Source organism: Rhinatrema bivittatum, chromosome 2 (assembly GCF_901001135.1).
Source record: "Rhinatrema bivittatum chromosome 2, aRhiBiv1.1, whole genome shotgun sequence".
Classification (NCBI taxonomy): Eukaryota; Metazoa; Chordata; class Amphibia; order Gymnophiona; family Rhinatrematidae; genus Rhinatrema; species Rhinatrema bivittatum.
In genome coordinates, this window is record NC_042616.1 from 414,727,931 (window position 1) to 414,746,006 (window position 18,076).

The 18,076-nt window shown below is 43.1% G+C and overlaps 1 protein-coding gene and 1 pseudogene across 2 annotated transcripts in view; one reads left to right on the top strand and one right to left on the bottom strand.

Annotated features, from left to right (window-relative positions):
* The first annotated feature begins 446 nt into the window (after positions 1-446).
* The window catches only part of MAFF (MAF bZIP transcription factor F), a 72,338-nt gene continuing 54,708 nt past the window's right edge, over positions 447-18,076 (top strand). The window contains exon 1 of one of the 2 annotated variants that reach the window (XM_029590161.1): positions 447-648. The gene's annotated coding sequence lies outside the window, so the exon portion shown is untranslated. Of the gene's footprint in view, positions 649-1,279; positions 1,957-18,076 lie in introns of those variants that run through there. The other variant, XM_029590162.1, reaches the window with a different exon arrangement.
* Positions 14,754-15,632, bottom strand: LOC115084831 (annotated as a pseudogene).

An 18,076-nucleotide genomic window follows, 5' to 3' on the forward strand; every position in this document is an offset into this window, starting at 1 on the left:
TGGGCCTCCTTACTGACTTTTAGAGACGGTTACAATTTGAGTAATAATTTTGTTCTATATTGCCTTATAAATTATTACTTAAATGCAGCAATTACATTGTGGTATCCGGAAAATAAAGTTTGTAAAATTTAAAAATATATGCAACATGTTTATTTCTTTTGCACAGAAATCCCCCACGAGTACTCTAGTGTATAAGTATTTGGAATACTTGCTTAGTATCCTGACTTGCTTAATGTTGACCCTTTGGTATGACAATGAATCACTATACTGTTTTTCATCTTTTTGTACAACGTGGATTTCATACTTGCATGATGTTTGAATAAAAAAGTTAAAAAAAATTATAAAATAAAAAAACGTCAGCCCTGTTAAATCCTCTCCACCCCCTTACGTCAACGTCCCTACGTACATCAAGCGACCCGTCCCCTCCCCTTTGCTCCCTGGGGCGGAGAGGGGGTGACGTAAGCGCATGACTGTGTTTTTATGAATGAAAGGAATCTCTGAGTGAGTAATTCCGGGAAACGCGCCTCTTACAACTCGGCAGCTCCTAAACAAGCCTCGCCGGGGAGCGGGAGGAGAAGAAGCAGCCGCGGTTTTAGCTCGCGGGAATCGGAGGGAGCCCCCAGGACGGGAGAGAGTCCCGATCAGTAGGTAAGCGTTTCCCCACTCCTCAGACAAGAAAGGGGGATTCAGCGGCTCGGGCGCTCCCCTCGCAGCTTGAGAAAGTTTCGGCGTGTTGCAATTCGGAAGCGTGTTTGCTTCAGTGTAAAAAAAAAAAAAAAAATCCAAACCAAAAACCCAATCTGCCGCCAACTCCCCCTTACCCCCGATTCGGAAAACAAGAGTGGGAGAGCCCGATCTAGCGGCGGGAGCAACTCCAAATTCAGTGGACGTTGGTGGGGTGCGCTGTGAAGGGGCAGAGGACGCAGATTCTTGCCCCGGCCTCTGAGGTTTCTATGGGAGCCGTCTGTGTGTGATTTCAGGAGCCGCCTGGGGGGGGGGGGGGGGACGACATGATGCAGTTCCGAAACGCTGAAAAATGTAAACATGACAACAAAAAATGCCCTGAGCAGGAGAAGCAAAAGGGTGGTAGGGGCGGGGTGGGGGAAGACAGCTTGTGTTGTGTTGTGTCAGCGCTGTCGCTGCTTTTTGTTTTTTTTGTTTTTTTTCTGATCAGTGCTTCTGTTTTCTGTGGCTAGAAAATGGTAATGAAGTCGGGTCAGTGGTAGCCCGCACAGACTTGACGGGGGTGGGGGGTAGAGTCTGGTTTGCAAATACAGCTAAAAATGTCCTGGTAGAGAGCGAGCGCTTTCTGCTGAGTTGAGCTGCCAGTGACGTCACGCGGGGCTCCGCGCGAGGCATGTGGAGGGCTATCACGCTGTAAATTCCTCCGGGCAGGGGGCTGCAGAGCGCAGGTGGATGGGCTGAAGGGGGCGAGGGCCTCGTTTCGCTGTCGAATTGATGGATGTCGTAGAAAATGGAAAGTTGGACTAAAAACAGTTTCTGGTTCTGAGTCAGACAGCAAAAGATTGGTGTGGGTGATAAGTCCTTAGCATTATGGATTGTTATATTCAGGGTCAGCCCAGTTTTGTTTTTTATTGACTTTATTTCCCTACTACTTTTTTTTTTTATTCTGCGTCGACTTCTGACTGACTTATACTATCAAAAAGAGAGGGGCGTGATCACCTCGTGTCCAGTCACAAACAAGCAAAAAATGGACTTCGTTTTTTTGCTTTCGTAAGATATTATAGTGGAGGAATGGTAGCGTCAACTAAATGACTTATTGTTTCTTTTAACGTTGGGCGGCTGGAGGCGATGTCAAATGACTGTGATCCTAACATCAGAGACACCAACAGGAAGTTACTTTTCAGCCATTTGTCAGCTTGTACGTTTGGGACCTGTTCACCACTATTACGGTGCCTTACTGTAAAATCATGGAAACTGTGCAGGTAGATTGAGGTAAGAGGAAATCAAGTAGCTTATTCTCAATTTCAACAGTGCCCATGGCTGTACAGGAGTTGATCGCAGTAGTTTCGCTTGCTCCCACTGTGCGGGGTTCGGGAGCCCTAGGACTAGTGGTAAAAACAACGAACTACTATGAGTCAGCACATAAGACTCTGAAGTATAAAAGAGGAAGTATGGTCCTTTTTTTTTTACCTTAACGTACTTAAGTGGATTTTTTTTTTTTTTTTTGGAACGTCTGATGGCCTGGCACGTGTAACTTGGAGTTGTTTTCCTATCTTCCGTGTAAATTGCCGGTTTAGTTTTCTTTTCTTGTCATAAGGGATTTTTGGTAAAGATGGCAGCCCGGTGCTGTGGTTATTTCCCTCACTAACGTTGTCCATTATAATTGTGGTAGGACGTGACACTGTTTTGTTTGAGCCACAGCCAAGATGGTGTAGTGCATGAGTTTGACTACAGCTGTATCTGAAAGGTTAAAGGCAGCATATGTTCCAGTACTGCCTAGTTTGGTTCTACCATTGTTAGAACGTGTATTTCATTGCATGTAATAACCTACCTTTAAAAACCAGGATGACTCCCACCATAAGAACATAAGGCAACAACTCCTAGCAAAGTATAGAAAAGTACAGCATAAACCCATAAATAACCTTTCTCCTTAAACAAAAGCTACCTCAAAACTCTAAACCTTATAAAACAATAAAAGCACAAATCAATCACTTTACTTACGTTAACTTACGGTGCATTAAAAGCAGAATAACTTTGCCAACCTTAATGGCATGGGGTCCAGATTAACCTAGCACAGAAAGGTACCTTGGGTTAAATTAAGTATTCTATGGCAAACCAAGTTGGCAGGGGTATGGCTCTTTCTAATTTGCAGGGCTGCTACTGAGCATCTAGAGTGGCCTGTCTGAAAGTGTGGTTAACTTGGGGAACTGGGGCTGCTATAGTTATCACTCAAATCAGGAGCTGCTGGAGAAGACACATTATGAATGGTTAATAGAACGGAAAATGTCATAATGCCTCTATATCGCTCCATGGTGAGACCACACCTTGAATACTGTGTACAATTCTGGTCGCCGCATCTCAAAAAAGATATAATTGCGATGGAGAAGGTACAGAGAAGGGCAACCAAAATGATAAAGGGGATGGAACAGCTCCCCTATGAGGAAAGGCTGAAGAGGTTAGGGCTTTTCAGTTTGGAAGAAGAGACAGCTGAGGGGGGATATGATAGAGGTCTTTAAGATCATGAGAGGTCTTGAACGAGTAGATGTGACTCGGTTATTTTCACTTTCGAATAATAGAAGGACTAGGGGGCATTCCATGAAGTTAGCAAGTAGCACATTTAAGACTAATCGGAGAACATTCTTTTTCACTCAACGCACAATAAAGCTATGGAATTTGTTGCCAGAGGATGTGGTTAGTGCAGTTAGTGTAGCTGGGTTCAAAAAAGGTTTGGATACATTGTTGGAGGAGAAGTCCATTAATGGCTATTAATCAATTTTACTTAGGGAATAGCCACTGCTATTAATTGCATCAGTAGCATGGGTTCTTCTTAGTGTTTGGGTAATTGCCAGGTTCTTGTGGCCTGGTTTTGGCCACTGTTGGAAACAGGATGCTGGGCTTGATGGACCCTTGGTCTGACCCAGCATGGCAATTTCTTATGTTCTTATGATTGCTTCACTCCTCAGTTATGTTGAGCCCTTCGGCACAACCCCCATTTAGCACATACATAAAGAGCCCTCTGTAAGTGCCTGTGCATCATAGGTAGCCCTCATTCACCAATTGCTCTTCTGAACGACAACACATGCCTCCCAAATTATCAGATCGGTGGGTTGTTAAGGGGTAAATATTTAAATCTCTGAAAAGCAATTTTGGTTTGAGGGATGAATCTCTCAAAATTTGATAAAATCCAGGCTGCCCAGTCCAAGGGGGTGGGGGGTGAATGGGTGGGACCCCCCGAGGTAGAAAAAAGTATCAAGGTCTCCCCTTTGGATAAAGCTCTCACGCTGATAACCGAATGGTGCAAGCCATCCGTTGCAGAGGGAGAACAGTGGAATGGGGATTGGGTTTGTCCCTAACATCCTAGGATTAAAAACTAATCTGGAAATCTCAGCATGCAATTTCCATATGTAGCTGTAAGGTAGAGATGCTGTATAAACTCGTATGTAAGACATAGATTTGCTTCCCCGCCTCCTTTTTTTTTTTTTTTTGCCAGGTTTCCCTTACATCATCTAGATTCTGTCAGAGGCGATGGCAGGAGCAGGGATCTTGCCCCTTTTATTACAGCTTTTTGGGCTAGGCTAAAATCAGCATTAGCATTATCCTTGGGCTGCAGTGAAGCCAGTCAGCTGCGCTCTGTGTCTGTTTGGTTGGCAGGGTGATGTATCAGCATAGACAGTGTGAACATTTTAATGCATGCAGCAAGGTTCACAATAGCGACTCAGTGGGAGGCTGATTCCACCCCCTCATATCACATTGGCTTTCACAAACACATGAAGTTGCCTTAATAAAGAAATTAACTTTCCTATATGGAAAAATAGGACCATATCTGAGAATCTAGTGAGGACAATAGGCCTATGAATGTATAGCATTTTAGGTAGCTCGAAAACTCTGCGCCCCCACCTTAGTGTTGTATTTATTTATTTTTTTTAAGTGCCAACATGATTTTACTGGAGGCTTTTTTTTTTTTTTTTAGGTTGCGGGGTGCTCACTCTTTTTTTGTTAATCAGACACATTATATAAACCAACAATTCTATTACGTTCATCTACTCTTTTTGTTAAATAACCCCAAATTGATGCCCCAGATTTCCAATATAAACCAAGCGGCGCCCTAGTCATGACAACAGGTGTCCAGTGACTACAGGTTAACTAAACTCCTGGTCATAGAGCGAAGCTGCTAGATTTTTTTTAATTTTTTTTTTAAATTTTTGTTTTTGTGAAAGCTTGAGTAATATTAGATCAAGCATAGGTCCAGCAGAATGGAGGGCCACAATGCTGGAGCTATGCATGAAAAGGCTGAACACCTACTGGATCCCAGTTTAGCAACTGATAGTGAGGGGGTTGTAGGGACTTCAGTTTTTGTTTTTTAGTTTATTTTCCCTGGGACTTTATCAATGTTTAAAATAGCCAACCCACTGGCAGCAAACTTAGGGGGGAACAAAAAAAAAACAAGACCCCACACTCCTCCCCACTGATGGTATTTATGATAACCAAGAAAAACAGAAGGCAAATTTAAATTCTTGAGGAAAATAAAAAAAAAAAATTGGAGTCTTATGGGCTTGTGAGAAGTGGTCAGGGAGATAATCGTGCTACTCTAGCTGCTCATATATCTTCAGCAAATCAACCAAATAAGTTGATCTGTTCTTGGACAGTCGTAGACGAGGGCGGGAATATTGAACTTGATTCTACGGCAGACTGGAAGCCAATAGAGATCATAATATTGGGGGAAATTAGTCCCATTTTGTCACGCTTGCCAGAATCCTTGCCACAGTATTGTGTTGGAGTTGCATTTCTTAGTATATGGACAGGTGGATCCAGAACCAATGGGTTATGGACCTCTACCAGCAGATGGAGACAGAGCAAAGCTGACATCACAGTATATATACCCCTGCAGTGACATCAGCCCCCAAACAGTATTCTCCATCTCCAGCAGATCCCTACTGGGGATTAATTAAAAATTTTAAAGGAGAAAAGAAGGAAAATTATTTGCCTCACTCTCCTGTCATAATACCTTATAGTCCCTCCCTCAGTCGAGAATTCTTGAGGTGATATCTTGGATCCCTCCCTCAGATGAATGCCTTGGTCCGGTAGCTGGTTTTCCACCAGCATGGACTTAGCTGTAGAAAAAAAAAAAAAGTAGAAGGGGAGTTAAGTAGGGCTCTCCCCTCTGATCTCCTTGCTCGGCGCACCAATCCAATGTTCATTCCTATATTAGTGGTTCAGATCACAGGCTGTGGATTCCCACATGCCTGGTAATGCGGGTAAGTGATTGAGTAAGCCTAGAGTTGCTGTGGATCGTCCTGATAGGGACCTAGATCGCAATCCTTACGCCCTGGAGGATGGGGAAATTCCTCCGGGTTTGGAGCCATATAAAACGATATTGTGTTTCTTTCATAGAGATGAGCTACCAGCTCTGATCTTCCAGACATTGTAGATGCTGGGAGTACTGGGGGGCTGAATCCATGACTGAGCCAAAGAAAGATCCCATTTTGGTTTCTTTGCGTAAAGCCTCATGTTTCTTCCTTATTATGGAAACCATTCAAGAATTGATTGATCTTGAATGGGGCACCCCAAAAGCTAATTTAAGGGGGACGAGCCTTGGAAAGGCTGTACGCCTGAAGCCAGCTGCGAGAGAGCAATGTGTTTTCCATAAGTGGATGTGCTTGTGTGTGCCGTTGAGAGGATGATTTTTCTCGTAGAAGAGAGAGCAGCCTTGAAGGATGCACAGGATAAGAACGGAGGCTATCTTTACGCAGGCCTTTGAAGCAATGGCAATGAACTTACAGATAACTTCTTGTTCCCTCCTCTCTCAGGAGGTCGATGAATTCCAGGACAATGATGAAACCAGCAGCCGCCTTTTTGGCAGATGCGAGCTGTGATTTGTTCCACACGTTGGCTAGAAGGCTGGCTTTGGAAATGGCAGCCAGCCGTCATCTATGGCTTAGAAGTCGGTCAGCCGATGCAATTTTGAAGTCTAACCTTACAAAATTGCCCTTTGAAGGTTCACTCTTGTTTGGGAGCGAGCTGAAAAAAAAAAAGCCAATAAGTGGTGTGAGTCCCACCATCTATTACCAGAAGAAGAAACAGGTGCCGTGTTTCTCCAACATGAGAAGTCATACTAGGGGTTTCAAACTTTTTCGACCCTACAGAGGAGAGACTTTTCAGAGGGTGCGACCTTTGGGTTGGCCTCAGTCATTTCGTCCCAGGCAGCCCAGATGGGGCGCAGGCTCAGGTTGTGGAGTCCACCGAGTCTCCCAATGAAGGTCTGCTGACCCCCCCCCGTGGAGCAGGAGATAGGGAGTTGCCTCTCTCTTTATCTGAGGTGGCTAGAAATCACGTCGCACCAGTGGGTTGTGGAAGTGATAAGAGATGGCTATGCCCTGGAGCTTTGCAGTGTTTACCGGGATATTTTCATGGTATCTACCTGCAACTCTCTGCAGAAGAGACAGGCAGTGGAGTGTACATTGTCAAGGCTTCTCAGCCTGAGGGCTGTAGTTCCCGTGCTACATCACAAGAAAACGCGGACCAATATTCCATGTATTGTGTTGTGCCCAAGAAGGAGGTCTCTTTTCGCCCCATCCTAGATCTCAAGGAGGTCAACAGTCATTTGTGGGTGACTCGTTTTTGCATAGAAGCCTTACACTCAGTGATAATGGCAGTTGAGTCGGAAGAGTTCTGATGGCTCTGGACTTTTAAGAGGCATACCTTCATATGCCCATCTGGCTTGAGCATCAACAATTTCTTCGTTTCACAGTTTTTGGATGACATTATCTGTTTTGAGCACTGCCTTTTGGTTTGGCCACTGCGCCCAGAACCTTTCCAAAGGTGGTGGTGGTGGTGGTAGCGGCAGTGTTGAGAAAGGATGGGATTCTGGTTCACCCATACTTAGATGATGATTGGCTGATTCGGGCCAAGAGTCTAGAAGAAAGTCTTCAATATCGCGCAAGGTGATTTTCTTGTTGTGCTAGGTTGTGTGATGAACCTTGTCGAGAGCAATCTTTGGCCAGCCCAGTCCTTAGAGTATCTTGCTGTTTTGCTTAGACAAGAAGCAGGGCATGGTGTTTCTGCCAGAAGGCTGTACACTCTACGTCTGACAGTGTAGTCTTATGTACAGGTACTCTGATTGGAGACAACCCTGGAGGTGGTGCTGTGGACAAGGGTGCTTATGCACCCCCCTTCAGTGCACTCTGCTGGCTCGTTGGAGCCCACACTCTCTCAAGACTATTCAATTCTGCTTCTCCTTCCGATGGAAACCTGCATACAACTACAGTAGTAGTTACAAGCAGATTATCTAAAAGGCTGTTTCCTTAACATCACCAGTCTGGCTAGTACTCATGATAGCTGTGAGCCTCCAGTTTTGGAGAGCTCACTTTCATGAGTTGACAGCACAAGGGTGCTGGAGTACAGAAGTGTCTCTGGAGCATCAAGCAGCTGGAAGCCTGGGCAGTCTGGTTGGCATGCTTGCGATTGGATGACCACTTGCAGGGTCAAGCAGCCTGGCTAATGTCGGACAATGCAACGACTGTGGCTTACATCATTCAGCAGGGAATAGCCCAACTTATGGAATAGGCAAAAGTGCATGTTCAGGAGATCTTAGCCTCGCACACTGCAGGAAGAGACAATGTAAGGGCCATCTACCTCGGCGGTCAGTCTGGATCCAGGAAAATGGAAATTGTCAAATGAGGTGTTCAGCTCATAGTGGATGGCTAGGGCCTTCCGTTTTCTGGACCTTCTGGCGACTTCTTACAATGCAAAGGTTCCTCGCTGCTTCTTCAGTCCCAGGAGAGATCAAAAGTCCTTGGGAATTGATGCCCTTGTGCAGGAGGGGCCAGAGGGAAGCTGCTGTCCTCCTCCCCCCCCCCCCCGGCCCATGTTGGGCAGAATGATTTGAATGATTGAGAGTCAGTCAAGAATAGTGTTTCTGGTGGCCCCAGAGGGTCCCAGGAGACCGTGGTATGTAGAATTGCGAAGGCTGCTTGTGGACTCTTCCCTCTGGTTTCTGGTTCACAAGGATTTGCTGTGGCAGGGGCTTGTTCATCATGAAAATTGGACTTGATTTTGTCTTACCATATGGTCCTTGAAAAGGCTCGGTTGCTGAGGCATAGATTTTGTATTGTGTTGATTGCCACCTTGCTACAAGTGAGAAAGTTCTCCACTTCCTTAACCTATGTGCGGGTGTGGCAAGGGTTTGAAGCTTGGTGTGAAGATCGAGGGGTTCTTCCTTGTGCGGTTAAGATCCTGTTCATTTTGGAATTTTTGCAGGATGGATTGAGTAAAAAGTTGGCCCTTAATTTATTAAAGGTACAGGTGGTGGCTCTTGCCTATTTTGAGGTCAGGTGGATGGTGGACCCTTGTTGACTCATCCAGATGTGGCCCATTTCTTACAAGGAGTGAAGCATCTTCATCCTCCCTTGTGGTTACCGGTGCCTTTTATGGAGTCAATCTAGTTTTGGATTTTTTGGCAGGCCCCCACCTTTCAACCGATGCATAGCCTCTCATTGAGGTTACTGACCTTGAAAACAGTTTCTGGTGGGAATTTGTTCTGCGCATAGAGTATCTGAACTGCAGACCTTGATTTGCTGGGAGCCCTTCTACAGGTGACTCTGGGGGTGATACAGCTGCACACTGTTCCTTTTTTGCCAAAAGTGGTCTCTGATTTTCACTTCAGTCAGTCAATTTCCCTGCCATCTCTGGCCAGTTTAACAGACGCCTGTTACGACCCTTGGATGTCAAGAGGCATATCTTGTGGTATTTGGCGGCTTCCAAAGCTCTCGGGGAAAATGGATCACCTGTTTGTTCTTCGTGGTAGAAGTAAACAGCGTGAGTCGGCCCACTGAATTAAGGAGGTAGTCATGGCCACGTATGTGGATGCAGAGCAGCCGTTGCCTGGTCAAGTTAGGACTCATTCCACTAGGGCTCAGGCAGTGTCTTGGGTGGAGATTAGAATGTCTCCCATTGACATTTGTCGAGCTGCAATGTGGTCTTCTTTACACACTTTTTTCCGGGCATTACCGCATGAATGTGCATGCCCGATAGGACACAACCTTTTCACATGCGATGTTGATTGCACCGTGGGCAGCCTCCCATCCTGTTCAGGAGTAGCTTTGGTACATCCCAGCAATTCTGGATCCACCTGTCCGTATGTTCAGAGAGGAGAAATTACTACTTACCTGATCATTACCCTTTTTTTTTTTTTTTTAAATAGGATAGGTAGACCCATCTTCCCACCCTTGGCTGCCAGATGGCGGTGCTATTGTCCTCTTGGCATGGCTGCTTGTTCCAGGGGTTACTGGTATTACTCCAGTCCCTAGACAAGTATTATTACACTTTGTCTGAGCTCAGTGTTTTCCTGTTGGCTAAGTGCTGGAATGGTTATCTGTTAATAATCAAGTTTTGTTAGTTTATCCACAGTTGGGTTTTGCAGAGAATACTGATGGACTGTCGTCAGTGCAGGGGTATATATACCATGGCGTCAACTTTGTTCAGTCTCCATCTGCTGGTAGAGGTACATGAACCACCTGTCCTCATTAAAGGAAAGGAAATTATCAGGTAAATAGTAATTTCTCTGTCTCCATAATGGATGATTTAGTAGCCCCTGATCCAGGGATTTGCAGTATTCCAACAGTTTAGTTACTAATGAATGGATACCTGTTGTAAACTTTTTTTATGAGCTGCAAAAGGCTGAACCTGGCAGATCTACCTAAAACATAAAGGACCCCCTTACTACTGTCCATCTGGCCAGACATAAGTTGGAAGTGCAGTATAACTGCATTCTTTAAAAGGATGTTCACCCCAGCAACAGAAAGTAGAATGGTAAATGGTTTCTATTGCTAACTAATCCACAAAACCTAGAATTTGACTGTGCTTAAAAAAAAAAAAAAAAAAAAAGAAACAACCCAACTTATTTTAGCTCAACAAGCCAATCAGCTACTGCTGCCAGGCACAAATTCAATTTATGCCTTCCTGATCATTGTCCAAATGGGTTAGAATCTGAATATCATCCTCAGAGAGCTGACTAATCAGACCAAATCCTTGAATCAAGTTTGCTAGGGGGGTATAAATAGATGTTATCAGGGAGAGGACTGACCCCTGGGCCAATCTCTTGTAACAATGGATGGATTTTGCTGATTCCAAAGGCAAACTGTATCTGATTGAGTTAGTTGGTAGGCTAGAGACATTAAAAGGATTTATTTAATATCTTATTTTAGTGAATGCATTTGATGTTTTTGAATACCTGTTTCTCAGATGTTTTCTTGAAATTACATTTTATTAACAATTTTTAGCCCACCTGCTTCAGTTGCAATGGTGAATATCTTGATTTTATACACTTTTTTTTTAATTAATTAAAAAAAATGGTAGGGGAGAATAAAGTTTATTTCCTTAAACCATTTAAGGACTGTTTCAATATTATGTCTTGGGTATTCCAGTCATCACATATGTCTGAGAGCATCAAAAACTACAGCCAGAGTCAACATGATCAACAATTAGTGTCTACCCCTGTCTTCTTGCAGTTAAACTATCGACCAGAGCTAATAAAGCTGTTTTTGAGCCATGACCATGGTGGTATTCTGACCAACATAAATGTAATGTTTGTTTCAGCTAGAACTTGATTTCATGTTCTCTCACTCATTTTGCTCAAACATGGAAGATTTGAAACTGGCCAATAATGAATAAGAGTCCTAAGATCTAATCCTTTTTTAGATTTCGTCAAACTACTGAAGACTACCATTCTACATCCACCAGTTTCAAAGTTTGTTTGTTTGTTTGTTTTTTTTTAGGGGATTGGGTCTAGCTGACATGTAGTAGGTCTAGTAAAGGCCAAAATCATATCCATCTGTATTCCGGTCACTCTCCGAAAGGGGCCTAACCCTCTTGGGTTGCTTTTACGAACAAGGCATGAACTAGAAGCTGGACACTTGTCACTAGCAACTTCTAAACCAGTAGCCCGCAGTACACTAACAGAATTGCCAGACTGTAGATCTAATGACGTAGCATCCATACTGCTAGACCAAAACAGATCTGCTGAAGGATATTTTTCCATCAAAAGAAGTGGTAGCCTTCAACATAGAAACCAGTGTGTCCCACCTGCTGCCACCAGAACAGATGATGTAAGCTCGCTCACTATTTTATGAAACACCTATAGAACCTTGAATGTAATCTGGTTTGAAATACCTGAAAAGTGGCATATTAAATCTTTTGGATAATTATCACGGTTTGTTGCAATTAGCCACTGTGTCACTATAGGAATCCCTTCTGTTTCTAATCATGACACTTCACAGCAAATTTGACAGAAGTGGTTGTACATAATTGGTAGATATGGCATTTGGACACCATTTTAATGAGGGGCTCCATGAAAGATTTCCTAGTAGTAGCAGCGAAGAAGAGAGTCTTGGGATCCACTGCAAGCATGCAGATCCCATGGCTTAGAAACAAAGGGGCCGTTGTAGTAATAAAACCTGCGCTAAAATCGGAGTTAGAATTTAGCACGGGTTTAATTTAACATGTTCCCCCGTGGGATGCAGGAAGGTAATGATAATGCAAATAGAGCAGGTGCAAGCAAAGCGCTCTAAACTGAAAGAACATGATTTTTTTCCCCTGGCCTATTTGTATGCCAATCTATGCAACTCCCCCCCCCCCCCCCCCCCAAAAAAAAAATGTTCCCGGCCTACCAGGTACTGTGGCTGAGCCGGCAAGCTTCCTCTCTCTTCCTCTCAATGTACAAACCCTCCCCTCAGGCACCTTAAAAGTTTGGTCTTGGGTCCTTCCTTGTTTGATGAAACTAACTCCGAAAACTCCCCCCCACCTCACCAGTAGCCCCAGCCAGAGCAAACTCCTTCGGCTGAGCTGTTCCTTTCTTTTCTAGCAGGTGAGGTCTGTGAAAGGAGCAATCCCCTTTCCTAGTGCTTGAAGGCCAGCCTTCTGAGAGCAGATTGGACATCTCTGACAGTGAAGGGACCAATCAGCAGTCTGTGAAGGAGTGAATAAATATCAAGTGCTGTGATATCAATTGATTCACTTCTTCACAGACTGCTAAATGGTCCCTTCACTGTCAGAATTCTACCTGCTTATTACATCAGCTCCAAAGTTACAAACAGAAAAATAAACCCTGAGGCCTGTAACATCCATTGTGACATGGCACACAATAGGTAAAAGCTGTGCAGATCGTACTTCCTCTATCTATAGGCCAAATTATCATCATTTAACTGATGTCTTCAAGTGATAGCCCACTGCTTCTTTAAAAAATCTCTATTGCTGTCTGAGAATCTCTTCTAAACGTTTTGATAATTGCTTCCCCACCCTACAAGACCAGACAGGTTTCTAGAATAGGGGTGGGCAAACTATGGCCTGAGGGCCAAACCTGGCTTGATGACAGGCTTTTTTTTCCCCTCCCTCCTAATTCTCCATTTGCCCCATTATCTCCGGCCCACCAGCACCTTGAAACAATTGCAACAATTTCCTGATATCACAGGCCTTTGACATTGAGCTGAGTGGCCAGCCATAATGCAGGGAGAGCAGCATGTCTCCTCCGGAATCAGCAGTGGGGTCTTAAGAGGAGGAGCGGCGTCTGCTTACCTGAATCGGAAGGGCTTGGCTGATCGGGTCTTAATTTTGAAGAAGAGTGGCGGGGCATGGCTTGCCCCGTGGGAAGGAGCACAAGGCTATAGCTGGGTTGCCTTGTCAGCTGCGGATACTGAAGACTGAAACTGCTTCTTCTTTAAGGGGGAGAAAAGTAAGAGTGTGTGGGTGAGAGAGCACCCAAGTGTGTACAAGAATTCCACCCCCCCTTTTTCTTGTCCACCTGCTAATACGATACCTGAATGTAAAACACTTTGAAGTGGCTGAAAGGTGGAATATAAGTCAAACAAACAAATAAATAAATAATCCATGACAGTTTCAGGGCATCTGGAAATCCAAAGTTCACAGGTATAGAGAGTAGGAGATTTTTCAGAAATCCTTATTAGCTTTTAATTATTGTGTATGTCTGTTTTGAAATATTTTATTGGGTATTTGGAAAATTGAGTTTAACTATTTGAGGTTATTCTATTTGTTTAGCTATTTTTTAAATTATTTTTATTGGTACGATTTCTGCTTTGGTCCTCTGACTTCAATGGCAAGAGAAAATGTGGAAAAAAGGATTTGCATTCAAAAATAAGCGGGGGAGTAGCTTGCTTGTTGTGGCGGTTACTACCCCAAACCAAATAAGCCTGATATTTCACTTGGAATACATATCCAGCGCAGCTCACTGCTTCAATGGCAGGGGGAATGAAGAAAAGAGGGTTTATATTCAGACAACAACCAACAAGGACTGAATTGCATAGGCTGGGTAAACAAATAAGAGGGAGTAGCTTGCTTATTGCGGTGGTTACTACCCCGAACCAATTAACAGGCCGATACAGTAAAGCGCGGCTGCGGTTACCCTGTTTCTAACCCTCTTTGTATGCACAATTTGGACGCGTAAGTTAGATACTGTACTTTGCTGTGGCTCCAGCACTGCTCTCTGCATCAATGGCAGAGGGGAAGGAAATTGGAAACAAAAAAATTACCAATAAGGGCCAAGAGTAACAGATAAGTATGAGAAAAATAAGTGTGAAAGCTTGCTGGGCAGACTGGATGGGCCATTTGGTCGTCTTCTGCCATCATTTCTATGTTTCTATTACTGTGCCATGAGGTATACTTGGTATTATCCTCTCCCTGATTCCAATGAGCACTAGTAATGTGACCCCCGTTTAAAAAAAAAAAAAAAAAAAAAAAAGTTTCCCTATCCATGCTTTCATGACTGTTTAAGACTAGACTTCTCTAAGCCTTTTCCTGACAGCTAGGGCTGCTCCATAAGCCAAGACATGTTCCCAAAGAATTCAGCGTCTTAATATGTTAATGCATATTGACCAGCAGGAATAAAACTTTAAAAAGGGGTAAAGAGCCTGCTAAAGTCAGTTTACATTATTCATTTTGTACAGTCTGCCATGATTATCTGTACAAATCCAGAAGTCATTGAGGAAGGTTTCTTGTAGTTCATTTCTCCTGTTTGCCACTTTTAAATTGATCAGAAAGTGTTTGTGCACCAGTGCTTGAAGCTAGGTCTGCAGGGGTTTCTCATCTTTATGGAAAGGCTGCATGGAGCCTGGCTCCACCCAGGAGAGCTCACACACATGAAGACCTTTGCCATGCTGATATATATTTTTTTTTTACTCTACATCTTCTCCTTCGCTTCTTCGTGCACAGACTGGATTCCATGGAGAAAAACTAATTGCAAAGGGATATTGTAGGCTGATCGAATAAATGACTGTTGCATCGTCTTATACTGTCCACTACTTTGCTTTTTAAACAGCTGAATATCTTTTTCATACAGCCAAGCAGCTTCCAGGTTCAAGGGACCGGTTGTATCTATTTTGTAGAAGACTCATCGAGCATATATTAATACTTTCCATATGAGATTATGGTTTTGCCTCCATCTTGTAAATACTCTCTTCACATCCAATTCTCCTGGCACTGGATCTACCAATGGGTGGAAGACTGGGATATCAAACAGTAAATGTGGACAAGCTCCATGTGGGTAGTTCCCAGGAATATAAACTGTGAATTTGGGCACACCATCTTAATAAAGTCTGTCTTATGAATATCACACCAGACCACATTAATGCAGATCGATTTATGATGGCTGTACATAGACTCCAGGTAGTTTCTGCTTTACCTCTAATGTAAATTCTGCAAGACGAGAGAGAACTCCAAATAGAAAAGCTCATAGGAAGCGTGGATTACATTTGTAGACTGCACTGAAGGGTAGGAGACATAGACTTGGTTATTGGCACTGCAGTTTTTAGAATAAAAGGAAGCTGTTTCTTGGCAGAGGCTGTGCTTGGAGGACTTGCTTTTGGTTCTCCTGGCACATTCTTATCTTCGCTCTCAGATCTCTTACAGACAGAACTTGTAGACATGCTCCATAAAAAGTTCATAACTTGCACTCCAAATGAAGGACGATGCTCTTGGGATTCACTAATGACCTGTTCCAGACCATGGCAATCCCGAATCACTCCAAGGGCTGTCCCAAACCGCATACAGTCCATCCCAACACTGTTCCTGACCACAGTCACCTCTTGGGCCCCCACCCCTCTATTTATTTTCACTGGTTGCCCAAAATCTCCTCCACCCCCCAACTCTCAAGAGCAAACAAGATGTTCCTCTCTCTCTCTCGGCGCATTTTCTGCCCTTTGGTTTCTATGCTGACCATTTTTACTTGCATTGTTCCCTCTCTCCTGATCTGTGTTGTCTCTTGGTTCTTGTTCTTCTCCCCATGCTCCCTCTTTCCCCTACTCTTCAGGCCAGCTACACTAATGCCACTGAGCACATAGCACAAACAGCCAAAGTTTGTACTGCTGACTATAGGCAGACACACTTTTATCACAATCAGTACATAGATGGTTGTACAATTAATTTTTTATATAAGTTTTTTAAAAATAGATTTTTATGAGTTAAGTTGTTGGAAAGTTTTGGGGGGGGGGGGGGGTTCCCTTCTGCCTTGCTGTCTGTCTTCTGGTTGTTTCTCCTAGTGTTTGCTTTCTCTTGACTTTTCATAATGCTCCTCCTTTCCTTCTATATCGCTCTCCTTTTTTTTCTTCATCTTTCCTCCTGCATAGTTTTCATGTTATGTCTTTTTTCCTCGCCCCTTTCTATCGCTTCTTACCTTCTCTCTCCATTCCAACTCCCTATCACCTTTCCCAACCTCCACCTCACGGTTGTTCACCCTTTGCCCCTCTTAGCACTCAACTCGTGCAGATTCTTCCCCTTTTTCTGTTTCCCTCCAAGCCCCTGATCATAATCTTTTATATTGAAAGTGTGCTTCATGACACTGTGCTGGTCTGGTGTCCATACTGCTCTATGTGTATTTACTTGCTTCACATTTCTGTGTGCGTTGAGCCGTTGGTTGCTTATGGCTCCTTACTTTTTTTTTTTAAGATAAAAAAAAGATTACTTGCAAAAAGGAAACTTTCCTGGGCTGTTTTCTTCCCCTTTTTAGAAGGCATTTTTGTATCTAAATTTAGTTGTGCCACATTTCTAAGAAAAAAAATGGGTTATGAGTCCAGGCAGTGAAAAAGAAGAGAGCCCACAGCCAGAGCAGAGTGAAATAAGCTCCTAAACAAGAAAAAAAATAGTAAAAGAAGCCAGGTAAGCAAATTTGCAGAGAGTTTGCTAGAACCAGCAACCTGTAGATAAACTAAGTGTAACTAAAAAATGTCTGAAAATGCTACAAATCTGAAAAGCTGAATTCCAGTAACTATCCAGCCTGAAAGTTTAAGATTATGATGGTTCTAAAAACAAAGGAACTTTGGACAGTTATAGAATCTGATTCACATGATATAACAGGAATTAAAAATTGCCTGAAGAAAAATGGTCAAGGTACCATGTATATAATTGTCCAGACATTAAACATTTCACAAACAAGTCATATTATTGAAAGCATCTGGCAATATTTTGAAACAGGCAAATAGAAAAAACTGAACCTTAAGTCTGAGATAAATACTGTCAAGTGGAACAAAGATAGTCTAGTACTACATACATATGGAATTATTAGCTAAGATCCAATCGAGTAGGTAGAAGTTGCTTGACTAGCAATTCAAGGACTTTTTTTTACATACTATGGAGTTGCCAGAAGTTTTAATGTGAGCAACATGTCTGTGCTGATTTCAGAAAAAGTATGTCATGTACTTCTGAAAGGAAGACAGTCAGTAAAAGGATTATCCAGATACTGCATCAGCATATAGGTGCATGCAGGGTTTGGAGAGACTTCAGAGAAGATGACAGATCATAAAATGTTATCAAGGCAAGAAATTGACACACTTGGGCTTTCATAGGAATAGTAAGGCCCTCAAAAATGAAGCATGATGGGATATCACTAGAAGGGAATCTACTCAAAATAATGTCTTGTCAATATTTAAGGCTAAACTGTCATGAAACAGATAGCTAGTAACTCACTTGTTATGAACCAGGTGGAGTATGTGAGTTCGAAAAACTGAATATTGTCAGCATATAATTTTGTAATTAGCACCTAGGCTTTTTTTTTTTTTTTTATTATTTAGATTTATATTCTGCTTTTTGCACTTTTTTTTTTTTCAGCACTTCAAAGTGGATTACATTCAGGTACTGTAAGGTATTTCCCTATCCCCAGAGGGCTTACAATCTAAGCTTGTACCTGAGGCAATGGAGGGTAAAGTGACTTGCCCAAAGTTTACATAATGAGTCATATAGAGACTCATTATGTAAATGTTACGCTGCACGTTCTCTGTTCAATACTTTGTCTATTGTTTAATGTAACACCTTACCGGCGACAGTTTTGTTATATGGAAACCGACCTGATTTGATATGTATATCGAGAATGTCGGTATATAAAAACCCTAAATAA